The following is a 9,952-nucleotide window of genomic DNA, read 5'->3' as shown; positions in this document are numbered from 1 at the left end:
TTCTCAACCTAGTTCGTGTGTTATCTTTGAGCCAATTAGAGCCAATATAGAAAGTAGGCAGTGTGAAACCGTTGTGAAGCAACCGGATACTAGAATGAATATCTCTTGGGTGTATGAATTTTATGCTAATTTTTCGGAGTTGAATGAGAATGGTGAATGTTTTGTGAGAGGAAAATGGCTACATGTGGGGAGTTATAAGGCAGTCGATGATTTTTTTAAATACTAAGAGCTTTGATGACGAGCATGATGAGTACCAACTGTTTCTACAAGATCGGCATGATTATGTTCTTATAGCGGAAACATTAGGATGTCCCCGAGCTAGAATTGCATACGCTCATGATAAGCCTAATGGGATGTTTTTATGGCAACTTAATCAGGAAGCTCGAGCATGATTCTACTTTGTGGCAGCCAAATTAATACCTACTGGTCATGTTAGCCATATGACAAATGCCCGGATGCAGTTGGTATTTGCTATAATGAAGGGGATGACTATTGTTGTTGGAAGAATTATTTGTCAGGGTATGCGGTTTGTTCTTTGTGGCACCACTACTGGGGGATTTCCATTTGGGTCATTTATCACAGATCTGTGCGTAATGTATGAAGCACCGAAGGAAAAAAAATAATATAACGGTGCCAATCAAAGGGAAACTTACTCAAGCAAGAATTGCGCGTTATCCGAATGCCTCTTTAGTAGCACCAGCCGCACCTCCACGAAAACAAGGACAACGACGAAGGCAGGAGAGTGATGATGAGGACCCTGAAAATCAGGAGGATGACAATGTTTTGGAGAATGAAGAGGGGCCAATGAATGTGGATGTTCCTTTGGTTCTTGGTGGTCCAATTAATCTTAATATGAAATACTCGCATGACATGATGCGCTATATTGTCCAACAAAACACAATAACTCGTAACTATTTGGCTGCTCGGGGGGAATATGAGCATAATCAGGTTGATCAGCTAAATTTGTTGGTGGCTCAGTGGACATTGAACAGAGGACAAAGTAATTATTTCACTTATCCTCCTCTGTTTCATGGGATGTAAGAACCACCACCACCGCCACCACCTTCTCCTTATTAGCGAGCATGGACTGTTTGTAAGTTTCCTTCCTTTTCTTGGTAGTTAACCATTGGGGACAATGTTTGATTTAAGTTTGGGGGAGGGACTTTACGAAATTTTTATTTTATTTTATTTTAATTTTCATTTTGTCAATATGTGATTAGAGTCGGGTTGTTGTGAGTCGTGTTTGAATCAAATCAATAATAAAAGTTAAGGATACGTAATGAATGCTATGTACATAAAGTTAGGAAATAAAACCACTTTGCTTCTGCGTGCTTGATTTTTCTGCTGCCATGATTGACTAATATATGAGAAAAGATTGAACTTTTTTCCATGATTGTTAAATTCATGCTAATTGCTGTGTTATGCATGTTAAATGGGATTTGTGGAAAGATTTGGTTGATTGCTCTAGGATTTGTGTTACTTGTTATTTGAGATGAAATCCTAGATAATGTGTGCTTAAGAAGAAGATGTAGGCAATTTTGTTTGGTTCGTTTGAGCCTTTCTAGCCAACCCGAGAAAAAAAAAATTTATCTTTAGTCACCCTAATTGAGCCTAGGCCTATTTGTTGTTTGAAACCCCAAAATTGTTGAAACTTAACGAAAATCGTATCAAATATCCTAACCAAATAATATCATGAGCATACAAAGATAATTTGGGATGAGTTTTTGTAATGGAAAACATTTTGGGTTTTCAAGAGAGGAAAAGATGAATGAGAGAAAGTTTCTTCTTGAAAGAGAAAAAGAAATTTTTTTTATCATGGAGATACACTCCCTTAAGGAAATATATTATATAAACAAAGTTTGGGGGAGTGAGCTTTGCTAAAAAAAAAAGAGAAAAGAAATATATATATATAAAATAAATAAAGAAGAAACGAAGAAGAAAAAAAATGAAATATATATATCTCATTCATGTCAAGGTTATTCAATGTGGGTGTTGGGGATTTATGTGTACATGGTTGTTTGAGAGGTTAGTATGCTTATGGTATTAGTGCCTAAATGACTTCCTTATCTACTGTACGCCCTAAATATCCACGGGTTATTAGTGAGCTGGAAATGGGCATAATCCTATCAGCCGCGTGGAAGCTCCTACCCGGAGCTGCTGTTACAAATCTCTACCTCTTTAGCTCGAGGTAGCCAATGGTTTAGTAAGAATACTCAAGGATCGGGTCAGCAGCGTGGACACCACGAGCCGAGACTACATCAAGCTCGGGGTACGAGTTGGAGCTGACACGTCCGACCCTTTATAAAGTCAACCACGCAATGTAAACGTGCGCATATCAGACATCACGTGTCTACTCCATTCCTAAAATCTCGGACACGCAGCTTAAACGTGCGTGTTTAGGCACCCCACGACTGGTTTGGGCCATGCGGCCCATTATCCCCCTTACCTATTGATTAGACCACACTTCATTGTCAGGTTTTAGGAATTAATTATGAATTTCACAGAAGTGACATGATGGGTAAGAAGGTCACGGGATGACCCCCTTTACCAACACCCAGGTGTCCTCTCCCTATAAATATGGAGACCCTGGGTGTTGCAAAGGGTTGGCTTCTAATTTGTAAAGAAATACCTTGTAAGGAATATCAGAGATATATCAATAATATTGGCTAGTGGACTAGAAGGATTTTAACCTTTGAACAACCTAAAAAAGTATTCAAGTTATAATCTTCCTTTGAGATCATTCATATATTACGGTTCATCATTTAGCACTAATCCCTCTCCTTATTCATATAATTATCTGTTGCCGATGAACCGTGTCAACCGTTTGGTGCTTTCATTGAGAGCTTTTAGATTGGTGCTATCGCAAAAACCCAACCATGGTACTTACTCGCTTAAGGCATGGTAACAAGGCGGATCAACGTGATGGGCAGGAGGCCCACCATGCCGCCATATCCGATGAGTAAAACCCTGAGGTTCAGCAGCGACCGGGCAAGCAGCCAATGGGCCAAGACGACAGTGGAAGTTCGGCTCCTCGGCCGCCCAATCCGAACCCGGATTTCTACACGGCGGTAGAAATGGAAAATGCACAGTCGAGGAGTCAGCAGGCAAAAGAAAACAAGCAGATTCAAGAGGTTTTGGCCTGACTACCCCCTCTTACAAACGATGCTAACATCAGAAAGAGGCATGGTGAGACTCATAAGTCTCGCCGAGGGAACTGGTCCAGGCCCAGTCGGTCGGTCAGACCCTCAACATCAAATTCTACTCCCATGTCGCATCACCAAGAAACCGCATTTGAGGAACTTCCTAGGGCCGATCAGCAATTCAGCTGATTGGTCTGGACCTTAACTCCTAACTCACTTCCGCCCTCGAGTGCACCCAGGAGGGCTCGAGGAAGCTCGCGAAGGAGATCCAGGGAGGGCTCGTGATGACAGCCCGCCCCGGCCAGCCGTCATGTACCCCGCTCAGACCGCCGAGCACAGGACGCTAAGGATGGTAGAGCGGAGCAGCCGCGACCTAGCTTAATCCGCCCTGACGGGACTAGGATCGCGTCCCCAGTTAAGCATCCTCCTTCACCAATAAGATACCCATCTCCTCCCCGTCCAGTTTGAGACATTCCGGCTCATGGGAGCAGTGGGAGAAATCCTCCTTCCGTCGGACCCTCCCATCGTAGCCGGGCGCCCAGGGAAGTCCCGGATCCTTACCCTCAGCAGTGGGCTCCGAGCTTTTCAAATGGAAGTTACTGGACTGGGAGTCATCGAAGTGACATGTTCGGCGGAGACCTGCGCCATCGTTTGAGCTCGGCTCAAAGCCCTCGGCCCACCCCGAGGGGCGACCTCTGAGATCGTCTAAACTCTCAGAGAGGAGACCCAGTTGGGAATGGCAGTCGTGCTCGCCATGGGGAAGGCCTATCTGAAGTACGTGACAGCGGGAATGTCCCACATAACGTATCTCAAGATAGGAGGGACTATAACCCGCCTAACACGTACAATGGAACTGGAGCTGTTGAACAGCCCCAGAATAACCAAGGAAGCAAGGACCAAACCCTGGAGTGACTGGCTTAGATGGAGGAGCTGATGAGGAAGCTCTTTTCGGAAAAAGAAAAAGATGAGTATGACTCAGGGGACGAACTCGAGCTCTTTTCCCCTAGCATAGCAGCTACGGCGTATCCACCTGGTTTTCGTATGCCTCACTTATCCAAGTTCAATGGGGACGGGGATCCGTCAGATCATCTGGGTATGTTCAACACCCTGATGATGGCCCACAACATCGGTCCCGAGCTGAGATGTTTAACATTTCCTTCCACCTTGAGTGGGCCGGCCAGGCAATGGTTCAAGCAGAGTAAAAAGCAATCCATCAGCTCATGGAAAGCCTTTTTTGCCGACTTCAAGAGGGCATTCCGAGCTTCTCAGGATGCCCGTGTCAAAGCCGACACCCTGGCAAACATAAGACAACAGCCCAACGAACCTTTGAAAGCTTACCTGAGCAGATTCGCAAATGTCGCTGCTCGAGCCAGAGACGCAGATGACAGCTCCAAGCTCATGGCCTTGAGGACTGGGATCCTCGTCGGAGGCGGACTCTGGGAAGAGATATAGAGGAAAGGTGTCAGCACCATGAACGAATTCCTAAATAGGGCCCAGAGATGGATAAACCTGGAGGAGGCGCGAGCATCGACCGCGGGAACCAGCCAGGCCCCTGAACAGCCCGCTGGAGTGGGAACAGATGTCGTGACAGCGACACAAACCGTTACACAGAATAACCAGTTTGGTGGAGGCAAGAGAAAAGGGAGTAGTGAGGGTGGCCAGCACGGCCCAAAGAAGAACAAGTCCGCGGAAAATTTTAAGCAGTCTAAGCGACTTATACTGAGCTCACACAGACTAAGGAGAACATTTTCCTAGCAAAATTTGCTCGCCTCCCCTGGAAGAAGTCGGAACCATTGAAGCACCAGAAGGGTAAGCGAGACCCCTCCAAGTTTTGTTGGTTCCACAACGACATTGGCCACAACACTGATTATTTTAGGCACCTGAAGGATGAGATTGAGACTCTCATCAGAGCCAGACCCTTGACTCAGTATGCGTGGAATAGGGTTCCTGCCGGCCAACTAGCTCCGGAAGTTTCGATAAGTCAGCCAGGTCTCGGATAGATCAGGACATCCCTCCTCCTGTGATAGGAGGTGAGATCTCCACGGTCTTAGGAGGCCCCCATCTGGCTGACACGAGCAAAGGTGCCCAGAAGAGATATGTCAACGAACTTAAGGCTCATAATGGAGTGGAGTTCATCCTTGAGCAACATCTACCCAAGCAGCAATGATTGGAGAGGCAACCAATCATATTCACCGAGGAAGATGCCAGTCACGTCCAGTTCCCTCATAACGACCCTCTGGTCGTAGCCGCTCAGCTCGCTAACTGGAAAGTTAGGAGAATACTGGTCGATAATGGGAGCTCGGTGAACCTGCTGTTCCGGTCTACGCTAGAAAAGATGGGTTTATCTGTCATCGAGTTGAAAGCCACCTCCATGATGCTATACGGATTCTCTGGAGAAGGGTCGGCAGCAATAGGAATAATCGAGCTGGTGATCACCTTGGGAGAGGGACCCCGGACAGTCTCAAAACTTCTCGAGTTTGTGATCATCGATTGTCCCACTGTGTACAATGCTATTTTGGACCGACCTACTTTGATAGCGTTTGAAGCAATAACCTCCATCCACCACCTCGCGCTAAAATTCCCCTCTTCCTCAGGGATATGCACGGTCTGAGGTGATCAGCTCGCTGCCAGGGAATGCTATATCATTTCTATGAAGAGAAAATCAAAACCCGGGCAGCTGACGATGACCATCTAGGGCGGGAATGAGGAATCTCAGGAACTTGTGCCTAGTCCTGAGATTGAAAAACCTCAGAGTGCCAGGCCATCGAAGAGCTCGAGGAGGTAAGCATCGACCCACAAGACCCCTGAAGGTGGTAAAGCTCGGGAAAAATCTATGTAGCGAAAGGAAGGCAGAGCTGATTAAGTTTCTGCAGGAGAATCTAGATGTGTTTTCCTGGTCTCATGGAGACATGGTAGGGATTAGTCCGAGTGTCATCATGCACACCCTCCACTTGGATAAAAGCGTGCCTGGAAAATCCCAGAAACAAAGGCGCCTAGGAACGACCCGAGCTGAGGCCCTAGAAGAGGAAGTAGCCCGGCTCTTAAAGTGCGGCTTTATCCGTGAAGCAAAGTTCCCGGTCTGGGTCGCCAACCCTGTGTTGGTCCCGAAGCCCAACAGAAAATGGCGGACCTGCATCGACTTCTCCGATCTAAACAAAGCCTGCCCCAAAGATTGCTTCCCCTTGCCAAGGATCGACCAATTGGTAGACGCCATGGCGGGGCACGAGCTCATGTCTTTTATGGATGCATACTCGGGCTATAATCAGATCGCCATGAATCCAGTAGATTAGGAACACACTAGCTTCATGACCCCAACTAACGTTTATTGTTACAAAGTCATGCCCTTCGGGCTGAAGAACGCCGGAGCTACATACCAGAGGTTGGTAAATAGGAAATTTACCAACCAGATCGGGAAGAACATGGAACTGTATGTTGACGACATGCTGGTTAAGTCAAGAACTGTCGATAACCATGTCTCCGATCTGGAGGAATGCTTTAAGATATTGAGAGAGTACGGCATGAGGCTAAACCCCCAAAAATGTACTTTCGGGGTCGCGTCAGGAAAATTCTTGGGTTTCATTGTCAATACCAAGGGAATAGAAGCAAACCCCAATAAGATTAGGTCGCTACTCGAGATGCCCTCACCCCGGTTGCGAAAGGACGTTCAAAGTCTGACAGGAAGGGTGGCGGCCCTTAATCGGTTTATTTCTAAATCTACCGACAAGTGTCTACCATTCTACAACCTGCTCCGGGGAAATAAAAAATTCGAGTGGACCGAGGAATGCGAACGTGCCTTCCTCGAACTGAAAACACATTTAGCCGAGCCACCCGTATTATCCAAACCGATGGTAGGAGAGCCTCTTTTCCTTTACCTAGCTGTCACGGAAGATGCAGCTAGCGCTGTATTAGTCCGAGAAGAAGACCAATCTCAAAAGCCAGTCTATTAAATCAGCAAGAGGCTTCTTGGAGCTGAATCCTGGTATCTGTTGATGGAAAAAATGGCTTTCTGCCTCATTACAGCCTCCCGAAAGCTCAGGCCATATTTCCAGTCCCACTCAATACACATCATAACCGATCAGCCTTTAAGGCAGGTTTTGCAGAAACCTGAAGCATCGAGACGTCTGTTGAAGTGAGCTATCAAACTCAGCCAATTTAAGATATTGTACATACCGCGTACTGCAATAAAAAGCCAGGCCCTGGCTGATTTTGTGGCAGAGTGCACAGGATTCCAAGAAGATCTAGTAGAAGAGTCAGTCTAGAGCCCAGGCCTCATGGAAGGTCTTTGTAGATGGCTCGTCTAACGAGAATGGCTCTGGGGCTGGAATCATATTGATATCCCTAGAATGACATCGATTCCACTCGGCGTTACAATTCAGATTCAAAGCGTCCAACAACGAGGCTGAATACGAAGCTTTATTGGCTGGGCTAAGGGTGGCCTAGGAGCTGAAGGCCAGCTCCGTCTAGTGTTACAGCGATTCCCAGCTCGTGGTAAACCAAGTTTTAGGGGAATACCAAGCACGAGGAACCAAGATGGCTGCTTACCTGGCCAAGGTAAAGAAAGAACTATCTACATTTGAGCGCGGCTCAATCAAGCAGATACCTCAGGAGCAGAATGCTAACGCGGACGCCCTGGCAAAGCTCGCTACCTCTGGGCAGACGGAGACTTTGGGGCTGGTGCCGGTAGAGTTCTTGGAAAGACCAAGCATAGAGGAATTTGGGGCGGAGGTCAAGATGATCGACGCCAGACCGACCTGGGTGACCCCCATCCTCGAGTATCTCACAGCAGGAAAGTTGCCCGAGGAGCGAAATGATGCAAGGCGAGTACTTTACCAGGCTCCAAGGTATACAGTGATAGATGGGATATTATACCGGCGTGGACACTCTTTAACTCTCCTACGGTGTGTTCTGCCAAGCGAGGCGAAGACCATTCTGCAGGAGGTGCACGAGGGTTTCGGCGGAGATCACACTGGGGGGCAAAGCCTGGCCCTGAAGATACTAAGGCAAGGGTATTATTGGCCCACTTTGTCAAAGGACTCGATCTCCTACGTCAAGAAGTGTGACAAGTGCCAGCAATTTGCCACAGTTTCCCGGGCTCCCCCAGTTATGCTGAAGATGATCACATCCCCATGGTCGTTCGTGGTCTAGGGTATTGACCTAGTTGGTGCCCTCCCTACTGGAAAGGGAGGAGTTCACTATGCAGTGGTGGCTATCGACTACTTCACCAAGTGTGCAGAAGCAGAGCCCCTGGCGACGATCACTTCAAAGAGAGTCCTCAACTTCGTGGTCAAGAGTATTATCTGCCGATTCGGGCTACCAAAGAAGATCGTGTCAGATAATGGAACGCAGTTCGATAGCGACCTCTTCACCGAATTCTGCGAAAGGCACGACATTGTTAAAAGCTTCTCCTCTGTGGCCTATCCCCAGGCCAATGGGTAGGTCGAGGCTGTCAATATGACGCTAAAGGCAAGCCTTAAGAAAAGACTGGATGAAACCTAGGAAGTCTGGCCCGAACAGCTCCCCCAGGTACTGTGGGCATACTGGACCTGACATCGAACTTTGACGGGTCATACTCCTTTCTCCCTAGCTTTCGGAAGTGAGACAATCCTTCCTGTCGAAGTAAATGTAGCCTCGCGTAGAGTCCAGGCATTTGACCAAGACTGGAATGACAAATTTCTCTGCGCGTCCCTTGACCTAATTGACGAAAAATGAAAGGATTCACAACTGCAGCTCGCGCATTATCAATCAAAGGTCACTCGTTATTTCAACTCAAAGGTCAAGAAACACGTCTTTAGCATTGGAAACCTGGTGCTCAGGAGAGTCTTCCTAGCCAGTAAGGATCCCAAGGACAGAGTGTTGGGACCCAATTGGGAAGTGCCCTATCAAATAACCGAGGTCGTGAAAGGAGGAACCTGCAAGCTAGCTCGGCTTAATGGAGAAGCAGTCCCACGAACTTGGAACGCTATACACTTGAAGAAATATTATCAATAATATCTTTGTAAGGCTTAATTGGAAAAGCCATCTTTTGTTTATTAAGTAATAACAATTATCTTTTACATTATTGTATATGTTTGTGGGTGTAAACTCAAGTAACCATGAAAGACCCTTTCCTAATTACTTGGGGGCATATATCCTGGATATAACCAGGTCCTAAAACTTAGAAGTTAGTTCAAATTGATTGATCGATGTTTTTCTTAAAAAGCACGAGATATCGATAAAGAATTGACGCGAACTAAGTTTTCAAATTAATATCCTGGATATAACTAGGTCCTAAAACTTAGAAGTTAGTTCAAATTGATTTATCGATGTTTTTCTTAAAAAGCACGAGATATCGATAAAGAATTGACGCGAACTAAGTTTTCAAATTAATATCCTGGATATAGCCAGGTCGTAAAACTTAGAAGTTAGTTCAAATTGATTGATCGATGTTTTTCTTAAAAAGCACGAGATATCGATAAAGGATTGACGCGAACTAAGTATTCAAATTAATATCCTGGATACAACCAGGTCCTAAAACTTAGAAGTTAGTTCAAATTGATTGATTGATGTTTTTCTTAAAAAGCACGAGATATCGATAAAGGATTGATGCGAACTAAGTTTTCAAATTAATATTCTGGATACAACCAGGTCCTAAGTCTTAGAAGTTGGTTCAAATTGATTAACAGATGTTTTCTCCTAAAAAGCATAATATGTCAATCACAACACCAACAGAAACTAAGTTCTCACCAAATGCATTGAAGAGGAGTAACAGTAAGGTCGAGACAAAAATATGTAAATAGATTGAAATAAATCTGGAGATACCAATTTTTTCGAGG

Source organism: Humulus lupulus, chromosome 7 (genome assembly GCF_963169125.1).
Source record: "Humulus lupulus chromosome 7, drHumLupu1.1, whole genome shotgun sequence".
Lineage (NCBI taxonomy): Eukaryota > Viridiplantae > Streptophyta > Magnoliopsida > Rosales > Cannabaceae > Humulus > Humulus lupulus.
Note: the sequence above shows the minus strand (reverse complement) of the source record.